Below are 23940 nucleotides of genomic sequence, written 5' to 3' on the forward strand. Positions count from 1 at the left end.
CTACTGGCAGTATAGAAACTGGAAAAAAAACCCTATGAAAAAGTTAGGTCGTGTTATTTCTCAAACCAAAAGCTCTAACTTCCTTTACTTCGGAGCTATTAGCAAACTCTTTATAATGGTCTAAAAGCATCTCATGAACATGACCTCTAAATCAAAACGCTACTTCCCAAAGTCACTGTTTTCAGTGGAAAGAGTGTCCCTAGTGGTGCTAAGGAGGTACAGGCCCCTTCTCTTCCAGTCTCAGCCAGTCAGGTTGGCAGTTAAATGTGTGTTTGATGGTGCAGTTCTGCTGGGGTCCTGGAGTGCAAGAGATTTCCTGGGTCACCCAGGGCTGTGTTCAGGAGCTTCTAAAAAGCATGTAACTTAGTCCCTGTTCTATCTCTCCGGCTTGTCCAATGTCACTTCTACATGCGTCATCATTACTCAGCATTTCAGAGAGGCCCTCTTCCTCCAAATTTCTTCAAGGTATCTTCATCGCTTCTCTACTTCTTTTTAATTTCCGCTAGACAAACTAGCAGTAATACCTCCTCTAATAAGCCTTTTCATTTTTCAAAACAAAATGGCCTTTCTCTAGTACCTTTAACACTCCTTTTCTGCTTTATTTTTCACACTGGCCCTAACATAATGTGAAAACGACATGTTAACAAAACTATCTCACATTTTTTTCTGTCTGATGTATTGCCTTTCTCTCTACTAGAACTTCTGTTCTAAGAGATCCTAAATATTTGTCTATCTACAATGGCTGAAGCAGTAGTATAGCAGGTAGGGTGTTTGCCTAGCACATGGCCAACCCAGGTTCGATTCCTCTGCCCCTGTCGGAGAGCCTGGCAAGCTACCAAGAGTAGCCAAAAACAGTACCAACAAGTCTTACAATGAAGACGTTACTGGTGCCCGCTCGAACGAATCAATGAACAACGGGAGGACAGTGCTATAATAGTGCTGAGAGAATGATATGGCAATTAATTATAGATAAAGTTATCAAACATAGTTAAACTCTGTACACAAAGTGTGATGTTTCATGACCAGTGAATGCTTAAATTGAACAAAATTTAAACTTGTATTCTTAGAAGCTAAAGGCTCAATACTTGTAAGTCTGATATAAAGTGTATTATACTATATAAATTAAACAACTTTCTATTTTGGTAATCATTATTAGTTTCTAAATAATCTTTTCTGGTGGGACAAAGATTCCAATTTATTTTCTATTCCCTTCTCTGTCACCTTAAGAAATGACATTCTGTGCTGGTTAATCTCTTTTCCATTTAATATAAGATTATAACTTGTATAGTTACTTCAACATACAAATTCCACCAAATGTCTTTGGTGATAATTTTATATTTCATATTAATTTTTTATCATATACAAAAGGTTAATCTTTTATACAAAAGGTTAATCTTTATTCTGTATCCTATTGAATACTTATCAGAAATTTAATCTCCCCCAGATACTATTCTATTAATATTTATAGGTTTGACATTGAATAATAAAATGAAATCCCATGATACTTTTGCCCTGTCACATCTCAGATAGTGAAAAAAATTAATAATAAAGGTCAATCACAGTTTAGCACTAACCCAGTCACATATTTGAACATAAGTTCAAGGACCCTAAATTTAGTAATCACAAAATGATTGTTTCAATAAATATTTAGAGATTTATCACTAATTTTCCAGTTATTAGTACTTAATAGATAGTGGCCCCAAATCTATACAGAGAGGAGCATTTCTGGCTCTTTAATCTAGAGTTGAAGTTGAGTAAGACTGAGCTAGTAATTCTATATCTTGACAGATCCTTAGAGGAATCATAAATATCAGAAGTATGCTAATCATTGATGCTAATGACTATGCCAGATTTTGAATCTAAGAACATAAAAATTTTTACTGATTGCAATTACTAGATGTGTTCTAACTCTACTGACTCTTTTTGAGAGTGACCAAACAGAGAAATTAGCCATGAAATTGCTGTTTCCTAGAAAAGAAATTCTATGGAAAAAATATCACCCATAAAATCATGGGAAAATCCCACTGAGAAATGTTAATTTAAATAGTCTTTTTCAGAACTTTGGCATTGTATTATAACTTTCCTCAAATAATAATATGTATTTTCTGGTTCTTAAGCTTGGATACACATATGAGAGACCTCCCCAAATTTAGATAAATACATATGGCTCTTCAGACATAGATTAGAGTATAGAAATCTCTGTTTTGTAGTGATTGTCCCAGTAAGTGTTCAATAAACATCCACATTCATTAAAAAAAAATTATGCATGCTGGGGGACGGAGCGTTAGTCCCATGGATAGGGCATCTGCCCTGTACACAGCCTACAAAGATCCAATTCCTGACATCCCATATGGTACTCTAAACACTGACAGGATTGATTCCGGAAAGCAAAGTAAGGAGTAACCCCTATGGTCCAAAAAAAAAAAAAGTTATCCATGTCATGTCATTTAATTATTTTTGTTAGAATAGCACTTTGAAATGAATCATTCAGAAAGGATCACATTAGTTTCAACATTTCTAAGAATAATAGAACTTTGTTTCCCTTTTATGACTCAAAAAGCCTACTCATTTTAAATGAAAATGATTTGCCCCTAAAAGGGTGAAAATTACTGTGTAAAATAATTCTCTTTTTATGTATAAATCACAGGTGTACATCATATTAAGATATTTATAGTATACCGATGGCATCAAAATTTCCTTGGAATAATTATTAAGGAAAAGGGTTCTAAATGGACTTCTTACAGGGACAAAAATGAACAGAGGTTGAAAAATATAGTTTAATATCACAACAGTTGCTTTAGTTATAGCATAATACTATCATATTATTATAATACCTAGACTACAATATAGTCTTAAAATTCTTAATAGCATTTACTTATACTGCTGATAAAAGGGACTTCCTCTACTTGGTGATTTCATATTTGGTTTGTTGGTGGATTGTGTTTTTAAGGCAGAAGCAGGTCTTGCTTTGTTTTGTTATTACAGACTCACAAGTAAAAAGAAGTCCTTACAAAAAGTGATCTTGTTAAGTTTTGTTTATTCATATATGTCCATGTATTTTATAACATAGTTATGTAATATCCCAGTTTTCATAATTTTGATCATCTGTGAATTTTGGCTCCTATCATAAAGATTCTAGTTTCTTAAAGAGTGAGATGTGATTCCCATATGGCAACAAGATTTCTTTATGCTTATTATTACTAGTATTTGATTTGTGTGCTATTGTTTATGCCTATATATTCGGTGTTGCATAAAAAAATCTGGGCAGAAAAAGATTGAAAGAGGAAAAGAAGCTCTGATTTAAATTGCTTACTTGTCCTGGTAATTGGCAGAAACATGCCTGGAGATGAATTAAGAATAAAAGCTAAGGGCTGGAGTGATAGCACAGCGGGTAGGGCGTTTGCCTTGCACGCAGCTAACATGACCGAGACAGGTTTGATTCCCAGCACCCCATAATGGTCCCCTGAGCACTGCCAGGAGCAATTCCTGAGTGCATGAGCCAGGAGTAACCCCTGAGCATTGCTGGGTGTGACCCAAAAAGCAAAAAAAAAAAAAAAGAATGAAAGCTATAGTTGAAGAGATAGTTCAGCAGGTATGGTGCTTTCCAGCCTGGATCTGATCCCCAGCACTGCACATGGTCCCCCAAGCAACTCCAGGAGTGATTCCTGGAGCCAGGAGTAAGCTCTGAATAGAGCCAAATGTGGCCCAAAAGCCAAAAGCAGGGAAAACTACAACAGCAAAAAGCTTCTTTTCAGACTGAACAGTATTTTTAATATTACACTGTAGCACGGCAGCACTGTCATCCCATTGTTCATTGATTTATTCAAGCAGCCCAGTAAGGTCTCCATTGTGAGACTTATTGTTACTGTTTTTGGTATATTTGAATACACCAGGGGGAGTTTGCCAGGCTCTGCTGTGTGGGCGGGATACTCCCGGTAGCTTGCCGGCCTCTCCGAGAGGGGCGGAGGAATCGAACCCGGGTCTGCCAGGTCGGCTGCGTGCAAGGCAAATGCCCTACCTGCTGTGCTATCGCTCCACTAAGAATTAATATTCCCATTAATAGGACATTTTATAACTGGAAGTGAAAAGAAGTAAAACAACTATAGGGTTCATCTATGAAAAACTAGTGATTTTATGATGAGAAACTTATTTCCATTTACATAAATAAAAATCAATTAAAGATAGATGCATCAGGTGTAGTTCTGTAGGCTATTTTCCAGTGAAAATTAGGTACACATGCATAATTTATTTAAATTATTATGGATTTCTGTGAGTGGGTTTTCAAATTAGACTTTCTCACTACAATAAAAACACACCAAGTACTTAACTTCAGAAAACTAGTAGAGGGCTCAAGGGACTGGTCTTGAATGTGACTACCCTGGTTCTATTCCCTGCACCATACAAATTCCCTAAAGTCCCATGCAGTCCCATCCTTTAGCACAGAGCCTTAAACACCTCCAGATGTGGTCCTAAAATCTTATCAAAATAAATTAAATTGCACCAAATAGGTGGGTGAAAAGTTAATTACCTAAATTAAGCATCTTCTGTCATCTGATGACAGTGTACATTTATATCTTAGGTATTATATATGCTTTCTGCATATGCTCTGATGTTTTAATTTACAATTTACTAAGATTTTTTTGAGGTACTAAATGACTAAATGGTGAATTTTTTTCAGGGGGTAGGTACTTCCTAGTAGTACTCAGGAGATGCAGAGACAATGTCCTGTGATTCTCAGCTAAACAGGACTGTTGTCCAATGCAAGAACCTAAGGGTTTGATACTTGTCTCTTAGGTGTAGTGTCAGGGATTACCTGGGCACCCTGGAGATGTTGGACAGGGCTCCTCGACCCCAGGGCCATGCCTGACAATATACAAGGACCATGTGGTTCTGATGATCCATTTAGGGTTTTTTAAATATAAGCTATATACATCAACCTCTGTGCTATGTCTCTAGTGTCTCCTCTACTCTTTTCAATATTTTATCACAGTAAAATTGGTAACTAGGAAACATGTTTTCTTTGACTTTGATTTTAAATCCATCAAATGTGTTTCCATAGTCAAAATGAAAGACTACCCTGTTATCCTTGGCAATCAATTCGTCTACTGAGCGATCACTATGTCCAAGAAGGATTTGAGGTTTTCAACCATTAAATGTAGCTTGTTTAGATGGGAATAATGAGCAGAAGTATGATAAGATTCCCAAAATCCAACATAAAGTCGCTTCTCTGTTCACAGTAGTAGTGTACACATTACAATAAAGAGATCTCTCTAGGATATCTATTATTGTTTTTAGGTTAATAAAACCTAAAAAATATATAAATATTGTAGGTTTTATGATTTGTGATATTTGTGTCAATATATAGTTGTTAGATAATTTATACCTTTAAACATATTTTTACTCATGTTTATATATAATTATAGATTTCAATATTTTCTAGGTTTATCTTCAGGATGCTCTAGGTGACCACCCATCTGTACCAGTTGCTTTGCAAGCTTTCCACCACACTAGTGTCTGGCTCATGGTTGCCATGTAAGGTTTTTAATCATGTGTCATTCAGAGTGTATCGTGATGTATATTTAGTCAAATGGTCAGGAGGTACTCCTGAAACTTCCACTAGGAAGCGCCCATTATTTTACAATACTTCACTTCATTTTCTTTATTTGGATTTCAGCACAGATAAAACTCTCCACCTCATCAGAGAAGTCAACAAAGAAATCCAATGTTGTCGGCAGGATGGTGGCAATGGGAGAACACAGTAGGAAGAAAGAAATTGCAAAAGAATTTTGAAATCAAATCTTATTTCTTATTCTTAAAAGAAGAAATCTGTTACCATCCTTGAAACCAATAATTATGAGAAATATTTGAATACATAGTATAGACCTCCTTCAACTTGAAAAGTATTTAAGTTCTTTCAAAACATCCTGAGAATTAACAAATACCACTATCTGAAAACAATATGCCAGTTGGGGGTGAGGGGCTGTGTATTAACTTCTCATTGCTTATATAACAAATGACAATAAATTTAGCAACTTAAAAACACAAATCTCCTAGTCATAACTGTGGGTGTGAGTAATACCTTTGTGTATTCAAAAGATCTAAATCAAGCCTTTGCTGGACAAGCCTGGCTCCCCTGGGTTATTCTTACCTTACAAAGACTGTACAGATTCTTTAAATTAATGTCCTCTAGCCTCTGTCTCCAAAGGCATCAACAAAAATTGGAATCATGGTCAACAGATAAAATCTCTCTGACCTTCTCATCTGCCTCACCCTTTTTACATTCATCTCTTCTGCTTTCTACACTGTAATTATGTAATTACAATAATCCTACTTTCTTAGCCAAAATAATCACTTTTTGGCATCAGTGGATAAGCAACCCTAATTACATAGGCAACCTCAGAGAAGTATCTATACACTAGTTTGATACTAGCCAAGAATAGGAATCTTAAAGAACATTATCAGAATTCAATCTAGCACAAAATACTACCACCAAGTGTTGTGAATAGTGTAAAATACTTTAATAAATAATTGCCTAGAGGAATGTGTAGAAAAAAATTCATAAATGTTGAACACACACAGATACACACATTCATTCTTTGAAACAAACTGCCAATTAGAAACTAGAATAAATTATATTATTACAATCTCTAAAACATATCAGTTTACCTAAATAAAGCATTCTAAAATAATATTTGATTACTAAGTGATCAAATAATTATAAATCTTTAGGCGTTAAGGATGGCTTTATTTGTATTTTTATGTTTTTAAACAAGTGGATTTCTTGATAGAAGTTGTTTGAACAAGAGAAAATATATTCTGTGATTGCAATCAGAGATGTCTTTTTTTGTAGGAAGCAATTATCAGCATAAGTACCAAGTTCAATTATTCATAATCACTTACTAGAGAAACATTGTTTTAACTTCTGAAAATTAACCCCATGCTAAAATTTATAAAAACATAAATTGAGTTGTTATGTTTAAAAATAAGAAATGTCAAAAAATCTAATTCATATTAGTTTTTATATTCAGTATTTTAAATTAATAGATTAGACTACTTATTTTAAGATTCTTGTTTTACCACAAGAAGGAAAAATTAATTTTCATTTACCAATTAAAATATTTAGTTTAATAAACATGCTGAGACCACTCTTCACACGCATCAAGGTACCGGCAGAGGAACAAAGGCATGCGGGTCCTGGGGCGGAGATCTCCAAGCCTGCTCGGATCAGGAGCTGAGCATCCTCCACCCAGATCCTCCAAATTCCAGTAGGCAGGGGTCACACCCACCAACTGGCCCCCTGGCGCCGTGAAATCCCATCAACGACCAAGACTCAGAGACTATAAAACCCAGCTCCCGGAAGAGAACAGCGCAGAATCTCTTATTATCTCATCTTATTATCTCATTCCTACTTTGGACAAACTGGCAGGCTACCGAATGTAACCTGCCCACGCAGCAGAGTCTGGCAAACTCCCTTTGGCATACCCAATATGCCAAATACCAGTAACAATGAAGGGTCTCATTCTCCTAACCCTGAAAGAGCCTTGAATATGCACTTTTTAAAAAATCTCAGGGCTAGGACGAAGGAGACATTACTGGTGCCTGCTCAAGGCAATCGACGAATTTATGTGAATAAACATAAATTTTAAAGTTCCCAGTTCTACCTTGTAGTAAACTTTATTGTGGAACAAAGCATTTTTTATTATTTTTAAAAGCATTTTTTAAATGACAGAAAGACCGATCTCAGAGTGACTTTTCATTTTCCTTACTTCTCTTGTTAAACTCTTACCAGGAATAAGTATGCAGTGAAAATATTTTAGTCACTGTATGTTTATATTTGCATCTATAATTAATGTCATTAAACAACAGAGGGCCATTATTAAGAAAAGATAAATTTTAGAGTCAGAATATGAAAATTCAAAACCAATTCTATCTTATTACAGATTTGCTGGTATTATAGCAAATCATTTATAGTCTCTATGCCCCAGTTCCCATCTGTGAGATAAGGATAGACATACCACAGTTGTGGCAAGAATAAAATAAAATATTACATATAAAATACATATAAAGTTGTATGTAATTACTGATTAGGATGGCTAAGTCAATATTATTTATATTTTTTTGTTGTAGTTAAGGTAATATATTTATAATAGTGTTAACTTTTATGGTCTTGAGATTTACTTACCACATCTCCCATCACTAAGACATCTAATAATTTGCACATACCTTTATGTTTCTTCTAGACCACCTCTTCATTCCCCCAGTCATTATTATTTTTAATAATATATACTAATGGTCACAATTAACCAAATGTGATAAATAGAGACCTATGTGCTGGAATCTATGCAAACTTTAGAAGATTCAAGTATAGAGTCTTGGTGTTTTAGAATGGACCTGCTTAGAAGTTAGCTGGTCAGCAGAAAGGATCAAGAGAGGCAGGGGGGATGGGGGGATTGGGGGTGGGAGGGATACTGGGATCAGTGGTGGTTGGTGGAAAATGGGCACTGGTGTGGAGGGATGGGTATTCGATCATTGTATAATTGAAACCCAAGCACAAAAATTTGTAAGTCTAGACTAAACATTATTGTCACCCATTGCCTTTTTTGCAAACCACAACACCCAATAAGAGAGAGAGAACAAAAGGGAATTCCCTGCCACAGAGGCAGGGTGGGAAGGGGGGATGGGGGGGTGGGAGGGATACTGGGATCCGTGGTGGTAGGAAATGGGCACTGGTGGAGAGATGGGTATTTGATCATTGTATAATTGAAACCCAAGCACAAAAATGTGTAAGTCTGCAACTGTACCTCATTATTTCACTAATAAAAATTTAAAAAAACACTAGAGCAAACGGTTGTGTGCTCTTTCTAACAGCTGTACATCTGATGCTGCAAACACTCTACTGATATTCTTTATTCTGTTCATTCATCTAGACCATTTGTTTACCAAAACAACGAATGAGCAGTCAGATAATACAAGGTTTATGGGATTAGATACAGAGGTGAATATGAAATGTCCTGCCATGCCATTACAGAATTCAGTTTTACAAAGGTGTGGATCACCCTAAGTCATCTTTATTTCTGACTCACTGTCCTTAGTATAACAAGACATCTACTTTTCTATCTGAAGTAACAGATAATTGGACAAATGTTGAAAATTACATCATAGATCAAGAAAATAAATAGTGGTCCTTACTTTGGGGGATATGTATCAAAATTACCTAAATTGTTCATATTGGGCTATAAAGATACATCAAAGGGTAAGTGCATGCTTTGCTTGCAGAAAGCCTGATGCAACCCCTAGCGCCTCTTGGCCCCACAAACATGGCCAAGAGCAACTCTACGTATTAAACCAAGAGTTGCCCCTGAGAAACACCCCATTATGATTATTTGAATATCAAATTAAAAAAAACAGGAATCTCTTAATACAATGCTTAATACAATACATTGTTATTTTAACGAAAAATCTCAGAAAACTGTAATAATGAAGGAAATACATGTCTCCAATTCCTAAAAGATTTGGGTTATAGATGAGAGAGGAAAAAGTTATATTTCCTCTTTTACTTACCAGCAAAAGCTCTCCATTACTACTGCTCATTCTTTCTCTATGAATTCTTTTTTTTTATATAATTTATTTATTTATTTATTGAATCACTGTGGGAAAAGTTACAAAGCTTTCAGGTTTAGGTCTCGGTTATGCAAATATCAAACACATTTCCCTTTACCAATACTTATTTTTCACCACGAAGAACCCCAATAAACCCCCACCTCCCACCCCTCCCAATGCTTGTGAGGCAGATGAATTCTAGTTAACACTCTATCTACATTGACTAGATTCATTGTTTCGATAAAAGATGCACCATTATTATTTAGAGTTTACACCCCAAATTTTCAAATGCTGAAAAAGCATTGTGAAATGATTTGCTTTCTACAGCTGGATTCATGAATTAAATGCGTGGTTTTGGATTTCTGCTATTTTACTTGTTGACCCTGGAAGTATTTCTACTGAGAATCAGATAATTAAGAGATTGGTTTCTGTGCTCTGGGGCCGTGGCCGTGCCAGAGAGCTGCTTGTGGGGGGCAACTGGTGACCTCGGTAGGGCATGAAGGACGCGCCGGAACGTCCCCCTTCCCATGAGGTTTTAGTCACCCCATCACCACCAGCTCATACCTGGCTCTCCACAAGGCTCCCATGCGGCTGCCATCTTTCTTTCCAGAGGGGGAGAAGTCCCTATGAATTCTTAACAATCACGTGAACATCTACTGTTCTGTGAGCAGCTCAGTTACCCTTTGTCCAATTTGGGTTTAGAAAATTTCAATAGTCCTTAAGAGTAGCAATTTACATTCAAAATTACTTAGAATCTATCAACTTTGTCTTATATAGTCTATATCCTAAATATTTTAAAATTTCTGTCATGGAAAAAAAGAGATCAGCTATCTAATATTTGCTTTCTCTGTTTAATGAATGATTTTTCCAAGGCCACCCAGATACTTGCAAAGTCAGAAATGGAATCTAACAACCAAAGTCAAGTTCCATTTCTACAACAACTTCTTTTCACATCAGCTTGTATTCTAATGGGCATTTACTATAACTGAAGATGGATTGTAAACTAGTGATTTAATCTGTGTAGCTAGTGAGGCATTAAATGTCCACAGGTGATAATAGTTTGCAAAATATGTGAAAACTAAATTTATCATCATTTGTCATCACTTTAATCAGACCATGTACCACCTTTGTTTATCATTTTTGCTTATGTTTCTTACTTTGTTAAAGACTTCTGCTCACTAAAATCTTCATATTGAAAAATTACCAAAATTAATGAAATTACAACCTTGACTTTGAGGTGTACTCAGTCAAAATTATTGGAAAAAGAATAAAAGATTTATTAACTAGTTTTAAATCATTTCAATCTATGTAACTCTCTCTTCTATGTAATGTTATCATGTTACAACATAGTGAAAGTAATGACCACAAAAAAAAGACAACCCCTCAATGAAGCAGTCCTGTCTAGATATTAATTTTTTTTGTTTTCAATTTAGGATACAACAGTTCTCAGTGCACTTAATTGTAAAGAATTTTTTCATTGATAGTAGTTATATATGTAAGCTTCTGACTTCTCAGTAATTAAATTTCCACAATCAGCTGTAGCATATGCAGATACAACTTCAAAGAATTTACTACAGAGCCATGAAGGCAATGCCATCTACTAATGGAAATCATTATATCCATCATTTCAAAGCAAACATCAAGGGGCATCTGAATAAAATATATAAGGGGATTTTCTCACTATTTCAATCACATTCCAAGCATACTGTCTGCTTACAGTCAGATTGGAAGTTCAGGGCCAAGTAGATTCTTGCCTTTGTAAATATTTTTTGTATTCTAGCTGTAGGCTTGGAAGGTGTTCTTTTATTACTGAAATTCAGAAATATCACAATAATGGTCTATGTGTGTCAAAATTAATTTTTAACAGAAGCTGTATATTTCTAACTCAGGGAAATATTTTTCCTGTCAGGAATGATTTTCAATCAACTCATTTTATTCTTGCAATATTTTATATTTTGTATATTCATTTTTTCCCATATTTACTAAGCTTTTCCAACTTCTTATTTTTAATATAAGATATGGGATACTTTACTTTGTTTACTTCTAAATAATATTAGTAGTTTCTCTGCTTATTTTTCCTCTTAAGGGATTTATTTTTTTTATCTTGTTTTATATTTCCTCTAAAACAAGTGTCATTTTCTATAGGATAACTATGCCCAAGTTCTGTACTTATATCCTTTTGAGTTGTGGCTTGGCAACTTAATAGCTGTTTAACCTTGGACAAGTCTACTAATTATCCCTCAACTTCCTTGCCTAAGGATAATAATAGCACATCCTCCATAAGTTCATGAAGATGGAATGAGGTAATATATGTACAAATATATGTTGCAACATTCTAGCAAGATTACACTATTGATTCCACTAAAGTGTGCCTACTTAACAGAGATAAAAGTACAAATTAAAAAAATTGTTTCAAATATGACATACCCTCCTAAAAAACACTGAGTTCATTCACAGATACCCAATACTACCTGGTATGATCCCTGAGTACTTCAGGACCCAAGCATTAACCTATCCTCCGGCCCTCACATTGATTCTCAAGTTGTCTCCTAATCAGCGCTTGGGAGAAAACCTCCAGTCTCAATAAAAGAGAGCATATGAAATGCTTGAATTGCCCAGGGCTGGTGTTCCATCAGTTTACCTCTAGGGCTTCCTTATTCCCCCTTCATTGAGCATTTTAAAAATCCCTTGCAACTTTCTGTAAACCACAAAAACCCACTTAATTTTTTTTATCAGAAGCTGGTGTAGAGGGTATCCCAACTACAACTAGGGGACTTGGGGCTACTTCCATCAATACTTGACTAGTGGACCTAGTGGTTCAATGCTAGAGTCTAAATATGGGATAGCACTAGGGTCCCTGAAGTGCCAGGGACCTTTAGTTCCATTCCAGTGTTATTTGGGGCCCTGAAGAACTTCAGCCTTCAGTACTGGGGAGCCAGGTGCTACCAGGGAGTGAAGAAGGGTTACCCGCATGGAAAGCTTGGGGCCCCAAATTCCTTGCTATCTGCACCCTTCTGCCGCTAATCCCTCCACGTTTATTCCTATTTTAAATTTTTCACTGAGGTAACATTGCCATGATGTTTTAGGAGAATTTCATGCTTTAGGAGCATAGGTTCACACCTCTTCAAATATATGTGTTACACAGACCCACCACCAAAGTACCTGTATCCCTTCACCAGTGTCTTTGACAACCCTTCCATCCTTGCTCCAAAATACTTCACGCAGGACTGGGATTAAGGCACTTGTCTTGTTTGCAGCTAGTCCAGATTCGATTCCCAGCATTACCATATGTTGTTCTGAGTATGTTGAGAGTGATCCCTGATCAAAGAATCAGGAATAAGTTCTGAGCACAGTCAGTGTGGCCCTCCAAAACAAAATTAAGACAAAAAAATAAATTGCCTAACTCCATAGCAAATTCAGTTCTGTGACCAGAATTTGAGGATTTTGTTTGGGTTTATTTGGGGTTTGTTTCTTGATTTGTTTCTTTATCGTCCACATATGAACGAAATCATCCACCATTTGTTTCTCCTCTTCTGTCATACTTTCCTCAGTATAACCACCTCCAATTTCATCCATTAGTTAGAAATACTAATTTGTATCTTAAAAATAATTGAAATGTTTGAGCTTTTTTTTCTTTGGCAGTTGATATTAGTCAAAGAGCAGAATACTGTCAAGATGGAGTGACGTCATATCAAGTTGCTTATTTAGGTAAAGCAATGCAAAACAAGTAACTGTCAGCATGATGGATGTTAGAAGAAGTCTGGAATTAATTCATTTGAGGATTGTGGTATTTTGTGACTTCCTCCTACCTTTAGACATCTTACTAAGATTCACTTTTAGTGTATCTTTAACATTTCTACTGTAATGGTAAAAAATAGTGGAATGAACAACTCAAAAAAGAAAAACAGCCTGCATCATCTTTTTATAAGAATATACATTCATTAAATCACTATTGATTATATTTTTCCTTTCTAATATTATATTTAATGTCATATAAAAATTTAGATTGAGGGCCAAAAAGATGTAAGATTAGGTAAGATGTCTCTCTTCCAAGGGCTGGAGTGATAGAACAGCGGGTAGGGCGTTTGCCTTGCACACAGCCGACCTGGGTTCAATCCCCATCATCCCATATGGTCCCCCAAGCACCGCCAGTAATAATTCCTGAGTGCAGAGCCAGGAATAACCCCTGAGCATCCCTGGGTGTGACCCAAAAAGCAAAAAAAAAATAAATAAATAAATAAATAAATAAAGTTCAAAAAAAAAAAGATGTCTCTCTTCCATCCAGAAGGCCCTAGTTTGATCCCTGGCACCTGTCCTATAAGCCCCAACAGAAATCATCCGCAAATGAAAAGCAGCAAAGAGAGGAGAGGTAGAGAGGTAAAGAGAGAGAGAGAAAGATATATATATATATACATATATATTTAATTCTTTTATATGTGTCTCAAAATATATAAGAGAGAATAACTAAAGAAAGGAAGTGGAACCAATCAAAACAGTCATTTAGATCTACAAATATTGAGATCTAAATTGAGTCATTTAGATCTACAAATATCCCAAATTGACTGTATATAAATCAATAGTATCTTATACACCAGGTACAAGGCACTAAATATGTTGCTTAGATAAAACAAATCATGTCTAGGGCTCCGCCACCTATGGAAAAGACAATGTTATTTATTGAACACGTATCTCTCTCTTTCTCTCCCCTCACACTAGATTTCTTTCAATAAATATTGTTTTACTTCATGCACACAAACTCACACACAGAACATTCATGTCTACATCACGATGACGATCATGACCATCCTGTTGTTCGTCGATTGCCTCGAGCAGGCCCCAGTAACGTCTCTTTCATCCTAGCCCTGAGATTATATTCAAGGCTCTTTAGGAGAATGAGACCCATCATTGTTACTGGTATTTGGCATATTGGGTACGCCACGGGGAGTTTGCTAGACTCTGCCCTGTGGGCAGGCTACATTTGATAGCCTGCAAGTTTGTCCAAAGTAGGAATGAGATAATAAGATGTTATAAAAAGATGTCCTGATAAGGTGTCGGGCAGCCGCTGGATTTTATAGTCTCTGAGTCTTGGCCGTTGATGGGATTACAAGGCTCCAGGGGCCCAGTTGGTGGGTGTGACCCCTGCCTACTGGAAGATGGAGGATCTGGGTGGAGGATGCTCAGGCCCGATCTGAGCAGGCTTGGAGATCTCAGCCCCGGAACCCGCATGCCTGTGTTCCTCTGCCGGTTCCTTCATGCGTGTGGAGAGTGGTCTCAGCATGGTGGTGGCTGGTTCCAAAGGTCTTCAGCTGCCAGAGCCCTGGTTGGGGCGGGGAGGGAAACTCAACCCGCCCCCCACTCCAAGGGGCCCCAGTGAGGACAGCCAAGCAGGGGGGCAGGAGACTCTGCGCTGTTCTCTTCCGGGAGCTGGGTTTTATAGAGAACAGTGCATGGAGGTACCAGCAGAGGAACAAAGGCATGTGGGTCCCGGGGCTGAGATCTCCAAGCCTGCTCAGATCGGGGCTGAGCATCCTCCACCCAGATCCTCCATAATCTAGTAGGCAGGGGTCACATCCACCAACTGGCCTCCTGGTGCCGTGTAATCCCATCAACGGCCAAGACCCAGAGACTATAAAACCCAGCTCCCAGAAGACATCTTATTATCTAGGTCTTACTCTGGAGAACCTGGCAGGCTACCAAAAGCATACTGCCCACACAGCAGAGTCTGGCAAACTCCCCGTGGCGTACCCAATATGCCAAATAACAGTTACAATGATGGGTCTCATTCTCCTAACCCTGAAAGTGCCTTGAATACGGCACTTTTTAAAAATCTCAGGGCTAGGACAAAGGAGACTTTACTGGAGTCTGCTCGAGGCAATCGAGGAACAACAGGATGATCACGATTGTGAACATAAATGGCATTTTATACATTGTAGTTTAGCACCTTTAACACACGTAAAAATGAATATACACACAATTACATTTTTTCATTCCTACCAGTTTGTGAATTGGAAAGAAAATAAAAACAATGACAATCTGTGACAAGTATTCAGCTTCACTCACTGAAGACTCACCCTGAGTGTCTGTGAAGTCAAATGCTGTGAACTCCACTCTACTTCCTGAAATTAATAGCCAGGTGTTATGTTAGTTATGTACCTTAATCATTAATTATGACTGTGGCAGCAGGAAATAAAAAAAATACTAGGACACACTGAGCTTGGCTGATAAAGTGAAAGCATCAATCACACTTAACAGAAAGATACCCTTTCTACCAAGTATGAGTTCACTTTTGACTCAGTCTGTTTTACAAACTTTAAACATCAGAGGCACCATTTTCCATCTTTTTCCCCCTCTTTTAATGGTCAACGTATGGTCAGCCTATAAAACTTAGATGAAAACAAAATAAAATGTATGTGTTAGAATTGCCTATATTTCTCACACATGAACATCAATTTATGGATAAAATTAAGCGATAACAAAAACTTGCCATTGAAGTTATTATTACTTCAATGGGTGTTAAACCTATAGTAAGAATTCATTTTGGAGTTAACAATTTTTAGACATATCAGCACCATAGGTTGACTCACACTATTTTAATTTTTTATAATGTCATAAGTAGATTATAGCATATATTAGCTTACTCATCTGAGTGGAGGCAGTGAATTTCCCCAAGTTTTATAGTATTGTACAGCAACACTTGAGAAGCAGAAACATACCCCATTCTAGTGGTGGTGAATTATATGAGGCATATAAGCAAGATAAAGGGGTATTTGGTGGAAAGAAACTGAATATTATATTCTAGCTTGAAGGAGAATATTGGGTAGATTACTTCTTGAATGTACAATGTTCTTATGTATAACTGACATATTTTAGTCCTATCAAGAATCCTTAGCCTAGGGTACCTGTATGAATTTCATGCCAATCTTAAAAGAAGCAAATTTTACTGGTAACTTTATTCACTCTACTCCTGTGCTCTTCCAGGGTTACTAAAGGCACACATTAAATCAAAAATTCTGTGTGTAAGAGATAAACATTTGCACTACATGCATCCAAACTAGGTTTGTTCCCAACACCACATATGATTTCCAGGAACTCCCGGGATTAGTGATCCGTAAGCACAGAAGCAGGAAAAAGCTATGATCACAGTCAAATGTGCCCTCCTACACACAAAAAAGGTAAAAATTTTGAATTGAAGCAAGAATTCTTTATATATACTGAAGTAATAGTTTTCATTTTAGTCTATTATGAATCAAAATACAAAAATTTAATATATACAAATTCAATATATGTGATTTAATAAAATAAAAGTAAAGGGCCTCCCGTTGTTCAACAATTTGCTCGAGTGGGCCCAGAAATGTCTCCATTGGAGATTTTGTTGTTACTGTGTTTGGCATATCGAATACATCACGGGGAACTTGCCAGGCTCTGCCGTGCGGGGGAGATACTCTCGGTAGCTTGCTGGGCTCTCCGAGAGGGGCGGAGGAATCAAACTCGGGTCGGCCATGTTGGCTGCGTGCAAGGCAAACGCCCTACCGCTGTGATATCGCTCCAGCCCTATATAAAAGTAAATATAGGAAAATACAATTCCTATCTTTTATATTAGAGTTAGTAAGTATAGAATTACTCGCTCATGTTTTTATAAAATACTCTAAATAAGGGGCTAGAAAGAGTACAGTGGAACAGGTATTTGCCTTGCACACAGCCAACCCTAACTAATCCTCAACAATCCATACAGTGTCCTGATCCATGAACACAATGCTAGGGATAAGCCTGAGCAATGTCAGGTGTGGCCGAATTACCAGAAAAAAATTTAAATGAGGGGCTGGAGAGATAGCACAGCGGGTAGGGCATTTGCCTTGCACGTGGCCAACCCAGGTTCGATTCCCAGCATCCCATATGGTCCCCTGAGCACCACCAGGAGGAACTCCTGAGTGCAGAGCCAGGAGTATCCCCTGTGCATCGCCAGGTGTGACCCAAAAAGCAAATAAATAAATAAATAAAAAATAAAACTTTGCATTGATAATTTACAGATTATTAATGTTGGTCATCACAATTATAAAAAAATTTAAATGATTTTTCTCAACTGTGGCCATTGTTTAGGATTGACAGGAACTAGTGCATAGACCAGTAGATTAGTTGTTGCACTTTGAATAGCAACTGTTCTAACATTCCCTCCATCCTAACCCGAAAGTAGTGACACAAAATATATGTATTCTTGCGTCCATTCATCCTCAGCAGTGAGCTCAATCATTTTACAATCCATTCAGCACAAGACAAAGGTCTCTGTTCCTTAGAAGTCAATGTTTGACTATAAATAACAATGACAACAACGGAGTATGTTTCCTCCTTTTACTTGTGACTACTCATGTTCACTGAGTAGGTAGGAATATAGATAACTGAGGATAGAGAGATAGTACAGCGGGGAGGATATTTGCCTTGCACAAGTCTAATCCAGGTTTAATCTCCAGCACCAAATAGATGCACTAAGCAATGTACTAGGAGTAACCGCTGAGCACAGAGCCAGAGGTAAACCCAAACCTTCCCAAAATAATCTAAACATTAGACAGTAAATCTGATATTTCTTTCATGAACATATAGACACTGGTTACACAAAAAGCAACAAAATAGACTAGATTTACTCAAGTGCCCTATGGTTCACGAGACAGATTAGTATATATGATATTTATAGAATATATATTATATATGTATGCATGTATGTAGAAACAGAGATCTTTGGGATAATACTGACTTAGACCAAAAAAAAAAACAAAGAAAGTACAAGGTCCTGAGATAGTCCAGTAAAAATGAATTCTAATACAAAGTCCTAAGAAATAAATTGGAGATTAGTGGTGATGGAGATGGTGAATGTCAGATACTTGGAGAATTCATCTTTGACTTTTTTCCTTCGAGTGCCATGGGGATCACTGGAAAATTTTCAGCTAAGAAAACTTAAAACCTGTCTTAATGGCCCGTCCAATGATTATGTTACATGTATTCATACATATATGTTATATGAACAGAAAAGAGAAGCCAGAAAGTACTGTCATAATGGATGCTTGGGAATTACCCAAAGTAGGAGAAAGACCATTTCCAGCCCAATTGACATGCGGTCTTGACAAAGGAACTAAAACGAGAACGAGCTTGTCTTGTAAGAAAATGCAATTTAGCATGGCATCAAGGCAATTAATAAGGTAGAAGAAATAAGAAAGGAACTCAAGAGACATGCTGGGGAGCACTGAAGGATTTATAGATGCCTGATCTTTGCAAACAGACTTAATCCTTTGGATAGAGATCATATATGTCTTTATCTATAATGTTAACTGTATGTATAAAACAGCGGTGCTCTTCAACATCCAAATGAACTGCATACACCATTATTGATAAAAGGCTTTGCACATGGCTGGAATAAAATATTTTGGTACATTTTGATAAAATATTTATCCTAGATATCTGATAAACTTTTTGGATTTATTGATTAATGTAACAGCTATTAAGTTATGCATTTAAAATATAGCGTAGCAGTAAATTTTAGAAAAAAATAGCTCGTTCATCAAGTATTTAAGAGAAACATGTCTCCCACATAAGGATTTGGGGAGTAAAAAGCATGTTATTCTGACTCATTTCATCACCTGTTTGCTGGAGATGCCAGTAAGAAGTGGTTCTGCTTCATGGCCCTTGAATCTGAGTTTGGAAGTTCTAAATTCCAACAAAACTTCAAGGAATAGATGTGGAAATACAAACTAGATATACCTTAATTCAATAGGACTATACATTCTATAAAATGAAATCTGAAAAACATTTGCTAACTCATAATACTCAGACTCTATAGAAGATTCTCTCTTGTTCTTGTTGTGGCTGGCCATTCTTGGTTAAAATTCAGGGCCTCCCATATGCACGGTACCTGCTCTATCTATGTCCAGTAGTGGAGTGCATAGAAATGTCAGAGCTTGAGTTCAGTCCCTGGTAAGTGTTCTCTGAGAACCGCCCTTATAATTTCTGATGACATGAGTTTGCAGTCTGGGGCTTACCGCAATCAAACATGTGACCCCAAACATCATAACAAAGACAAGAAGAGAGAAGAAATAAGGGAAAACCATCATACTGTATTGGGTGGTCTGAAACAGAATTTAAGAGACAAAAAGAAAGAATCTTGATGTCCTGGAAGAGATAAAGTGCTTGGTTACTGCATTTATCCTGCATCAGTTCAGGCTCTTAGACTATGAGAACTTTAACCATTTTCAGCTGCTAAAAGATTTGATAAGAACATGATGTAATATACCTTTTATTTAGCGTGGCAACCTAACATTCTAAATAAGAATGAAGTTTGCCAATAGTTGAAGCAGAAAACTTTTGGATTTCTTAAAACAGTATGTTTTTTTCATACTTCTCTAAGATAGATTTTAACCCAAATGAAAGTGGATTTTTTCTTTTCATGTAAATGAGGTACATGATGTTATTTTTTAATTTCTCCTGAAGATGGATTTTCAGAGATCTTCCCTCTTAATGAAAATTTATTGCTGAGTGTTTGGTTGCAAAAGGTATATATTTTTACCATACGCAAACAGCAATTTTCTCTACCAAAACAGCAATAGACTAATGCAAACTCACATCTAGCAACCCATAGGAGTATTGTATTTTAAGTACCAACAAACTTGCATGATCCCAGTATCTAAAAGGGTTAAAAACAAAGCTAATACTATTAAGTTTGAAAGTGTCTTCCAGCTCTTAACCTAATGCAGGTATCTCCATAATTACTCCTCCATTCATTTGTATTCAAGACTCCTGATAGCACGTGAATCTAAGAGGCAATGGCATAGTTTCCATGAAGGGACAGCTTTAGAATAAACACTATCTGTGTTTATATAAATATAAGTTCAACTTTTGGGCCCCACCAGCTGTACTCAGGGAACACTCCTGGCTCGATGCTTGAGGGTTATGCCTGGTGATAATCAAAGGAACATGAGTTCCAGAGATAAAACCTAGACCTCCTGCATGCAAATCATGTTCTGTTCTCTGCCCCTTTCGGCCAACACCCCAGCCTGTCACTGATATTCCTTTAGTTCTCCCCAAACATACCGTTAAATTCAAATAAGAAATAAACACGTATAACAATTAGGTCTAAAATAAAATGATGAACAAATGTTACTATGGAGTAACTAAAAACAAAGATTGAGAATAGTTCTTCAAAATTGAGCCTCTAAATGGTTATAGATTAAATATAATGGAATGGAGAGTGTGGGTAGGGGGTAGAATGATAAAATAAATATAATACCACATTGCTGGAGTGATAGCACAATGGGTAGGGCATTTGCCTTGCAAGCAGCCAACATGGCCAACCCGAGTTCGATTCCTCCACCCCTCTCGGAGAGCCCGGCAAGCTACTGATAGTATCTCGCCCGCACGGCAGAGCCTGGCAAGCTACCCGTGACGTATTCAGTATGCCAAACACAGTAACAACAATTTTCATGATGGAGACGTTACTGGGCCCGCTCGAGAAAATCGATGAACAATGGGAGGACAGTGACAGTGACAGTGATTGTTGAAGTACAAACATGTCAAGAGGGAAATTATTTTCTAAGGATATAGTGTCACTAAATCATTGACTTTTACTAGTGTCCCAGTGAACTCCCCATTTGCTAGTCACAAAGAAATAAATTCTAAGAAACAAAATAAAGAGGCAATTACACAAGGAAGATAGAAAAATCTCAATGTAAGACAGTTAAAAATAAAGCAAATGACTTAAATCAAGGAACATTATACTTCCTCTATTACTTCATTCTATTTTATTATTTGATTCTATTAGTTCTATGCTTGGGCCGGAGTGATAACATAAAGGGTAGGGTGTTTGCCTTGCACGCGGCTGACCCGGGTTCGATTCCCCTACCCTCTCGGAGAGCCAGCAAGCTACCGAGAGTATTCGGCCCGCATGGCAAAGCCTAGCAAGCTACCCGTGACGTATTTGATATGCCAAAAACAGTAACAAGTGTCACAATATGTTGTGAGACGTTACTGGTGCCCACTCGAGCAAATCGCTGAACAATGGGAGGACGGTGTCACAGGGCTACAGTGCGATCTCTATGCTTGTATTACTCCATTACTTCAGTTTCCTCTTTTGAAAGATGTAAATTAGAGTAATGCATGATCTGCGTGCTTCGGTATTGTAGAGCAAATGAATCAGTCACCTCCAATTTTGAAACTTTGATTACATAGTCCTATATTTAATTCTAAATATTAGTGACTTAAAAATGTCAGTGAGATTCAATGTATTAGCCTGTAAAATAAAGTTTTGACATAGGCCTTCCTAAATCCAAGTGATCTTATAAAAACCAAGTTTTCACTAGCACAGTCTGAGGCATCAAGTACTCTAAAGGTTTTGAATTCCATACAAAAAACAGTGTGGAGGAAGATATTATGTCCACGTCTCCATCCCGATGCCCCCGAGAGTCTCCCAGGGTGACTTTGTTGTTGTCTAGAGATGACAAAAGCGTCTACCCATTGGACAGCATCAGGAAGTAAAGCTAGAATGTATGGAATAGCTGCTGACAGTAGAATGTGCGCATATAGGACAGAGAGTTAAGAGAAAATTCCACCATCAACATTCTAGACATTAACTACCAATACTGTTACAAGTGGTTAGGAAACAGTAAATTAAAGTATGTAATTTCTTCCCAAAGGAGGTAGAAACACACAATCATTACTTAGAGCTGAAATTGGACTGGGAACAGTCGGCCACATGCATTACAGGGAAGCAATGCTTCAGTGGCAGTGAAGTGACCCAAATGACACTGCAGATCTTTTTCATATTTAATGTTGAACTGGCAAAAATAGTTGCATTGTTACAGGAATGTGCAATGGAAGTCATCCCCGTGGGAATACTCAATCAACACTTTAATGTTGCTTAATAAGAGCTATTTTCCCTTTCAGGTGCAACATATTGAAGTTTGAGGGAACAGCTAAATTGTAGCACTTGGGAAAATCTTTACTGATGGTCTGATGTAATTTCTAAAACAAATTCATATTTTAGCCTTGGTTTAAACAGTGATACCAACAGCAAACGCATCCTGTCGCCTTTGGGGGGCTGGGCAGTGCCCCTGAGAGTAAATTAGGAGGTTCTACATGGCTGTTGCCATCAGCCTACGGGGTTGAGGGGAGCGTCAGCCCTGACTGTCCCTGCCAAAGAAAATAAAAGAAACTCAGATGTTATTAGCATAAAAAGTTTATATTTAGGTTTGAAGGAAGATATAAATGTGTGCTGGACGTGGGAATATGGAATTTTCCAAAGGTAATCATGAGACCAAACCTTTTGCTACAATAGATGGAAAGGGCATTAAGGTGCTGAAATAAAGGAACGTATTAACTAAAACATAGAGTGTGATTTGATATGTAAAATAAACCAAAGTGAAACTTTGGTTAATAGTAAGGTTAATATGAGGTGATGGAGGTTTGAGACCTGGCTTCTTTAAAAGCGCTACTCAGATTAGTCACAAACCTATAAGAAAATCAGTTGATCTTCCCATGATTTTGTACCAATCTGTGCTTATGTAATTCAAAATCAATGATTCTCAATTAATGGTTAAATGGACATTATGCTGGCCCAGGGATATTTGAGTTATGTGGTTGAGGGTGCAGAAAGGATGCGATAGCTTTTTTAACCTGATTTTATTTTAATTATCAAACATTTGGCAGAAAAATAAAACTCATTTCTATAATACACTTAGTACTTTCTCAGCAACTTTTTTTCTTCCAATTTATTAACATTCAGCTACTTTCTTATAATGATGGGGGGGAAATGAATTAACTCCCTACATCTTCTAGAAGTTGCAAAACTCAATTATATTATTAAATTATCCTGATTCAATCGGAAATTTCCATTTTTTAAAAAATATTTTCATATAGTTGTTCACATTCATTGGTAGCATTCAATATATCAACACCAATTCCATCACGATCACACCTTCCCACCATCATTATTTCAAATAGTAGATTTCAGTGTTTTAGAACAAAAATTTTATGACTCAAATTTGGAAGATTTTTCTCCCTCTGGGATATTATTTTTAGACACTTCTTAGAAGTTTGAAATAAAAATACAACAATTTCATAATTCTAAAGACCAGTTGAACTTTCAGTACTACAATAGAATACTCACACCAGAGAGTTTCTTTCAAGGTGTCAAAGTTTTCAAGATAGCTAAGAAACAATGCAGGTAAAGGAGGCAAGAACTGAGGACAAATACTGAATCAGATTGAAATCCCAGGTGTGCTGATGCCTATTTTTAAAATTGGTTTTTATGTATCAAAATATATTATAAAAACTCTACATAACTAGTAATACTTCTAAAAAAGT

The 23940-nt window shown here is 36.8% G+C and overlaps 1 protein-coding gene and 1 non-coding gene across 2 annotated transcripts in view; one reads left to right on the top strand and one right to left on the bottom strand.

Moving 5' to 3' along the window:
* CTNNA3 (catenin alpha 3) overlaps positions 1 to 23940 on the bottom strand; it is a 1757578-nt gene that overhangs the window by 705419 nt on the left and 1028219 nt on the right. The gene's annotated exons all lie outside the window — the stretch shown is intronic.
* Positions 22583 to 22717, top strand: LOC130022769 (small nucleolar RNA SNORA68). Its single transcript, XR_008792306.1, has one exon. It is a non-coding gene; the product is annotated as a small nucleolar RNA SNORA68 (small nucleolar RNA).

The sequence above is a fragment of the Sorex fumeus genome, unplaced genomic scaffold (assembly GCF_029834395.1).
Source record: "Sorex fumeus unplaced genomic scaffold, SorFum_2.1 ptg000020l, whole genome shotgun sequence".
Lineage (NCBI taxonomy): Eukaryota > Metazoa > Chordata > Mammalia > Eulipotyphla > Soricidae > Sorex > Sorex fumeus.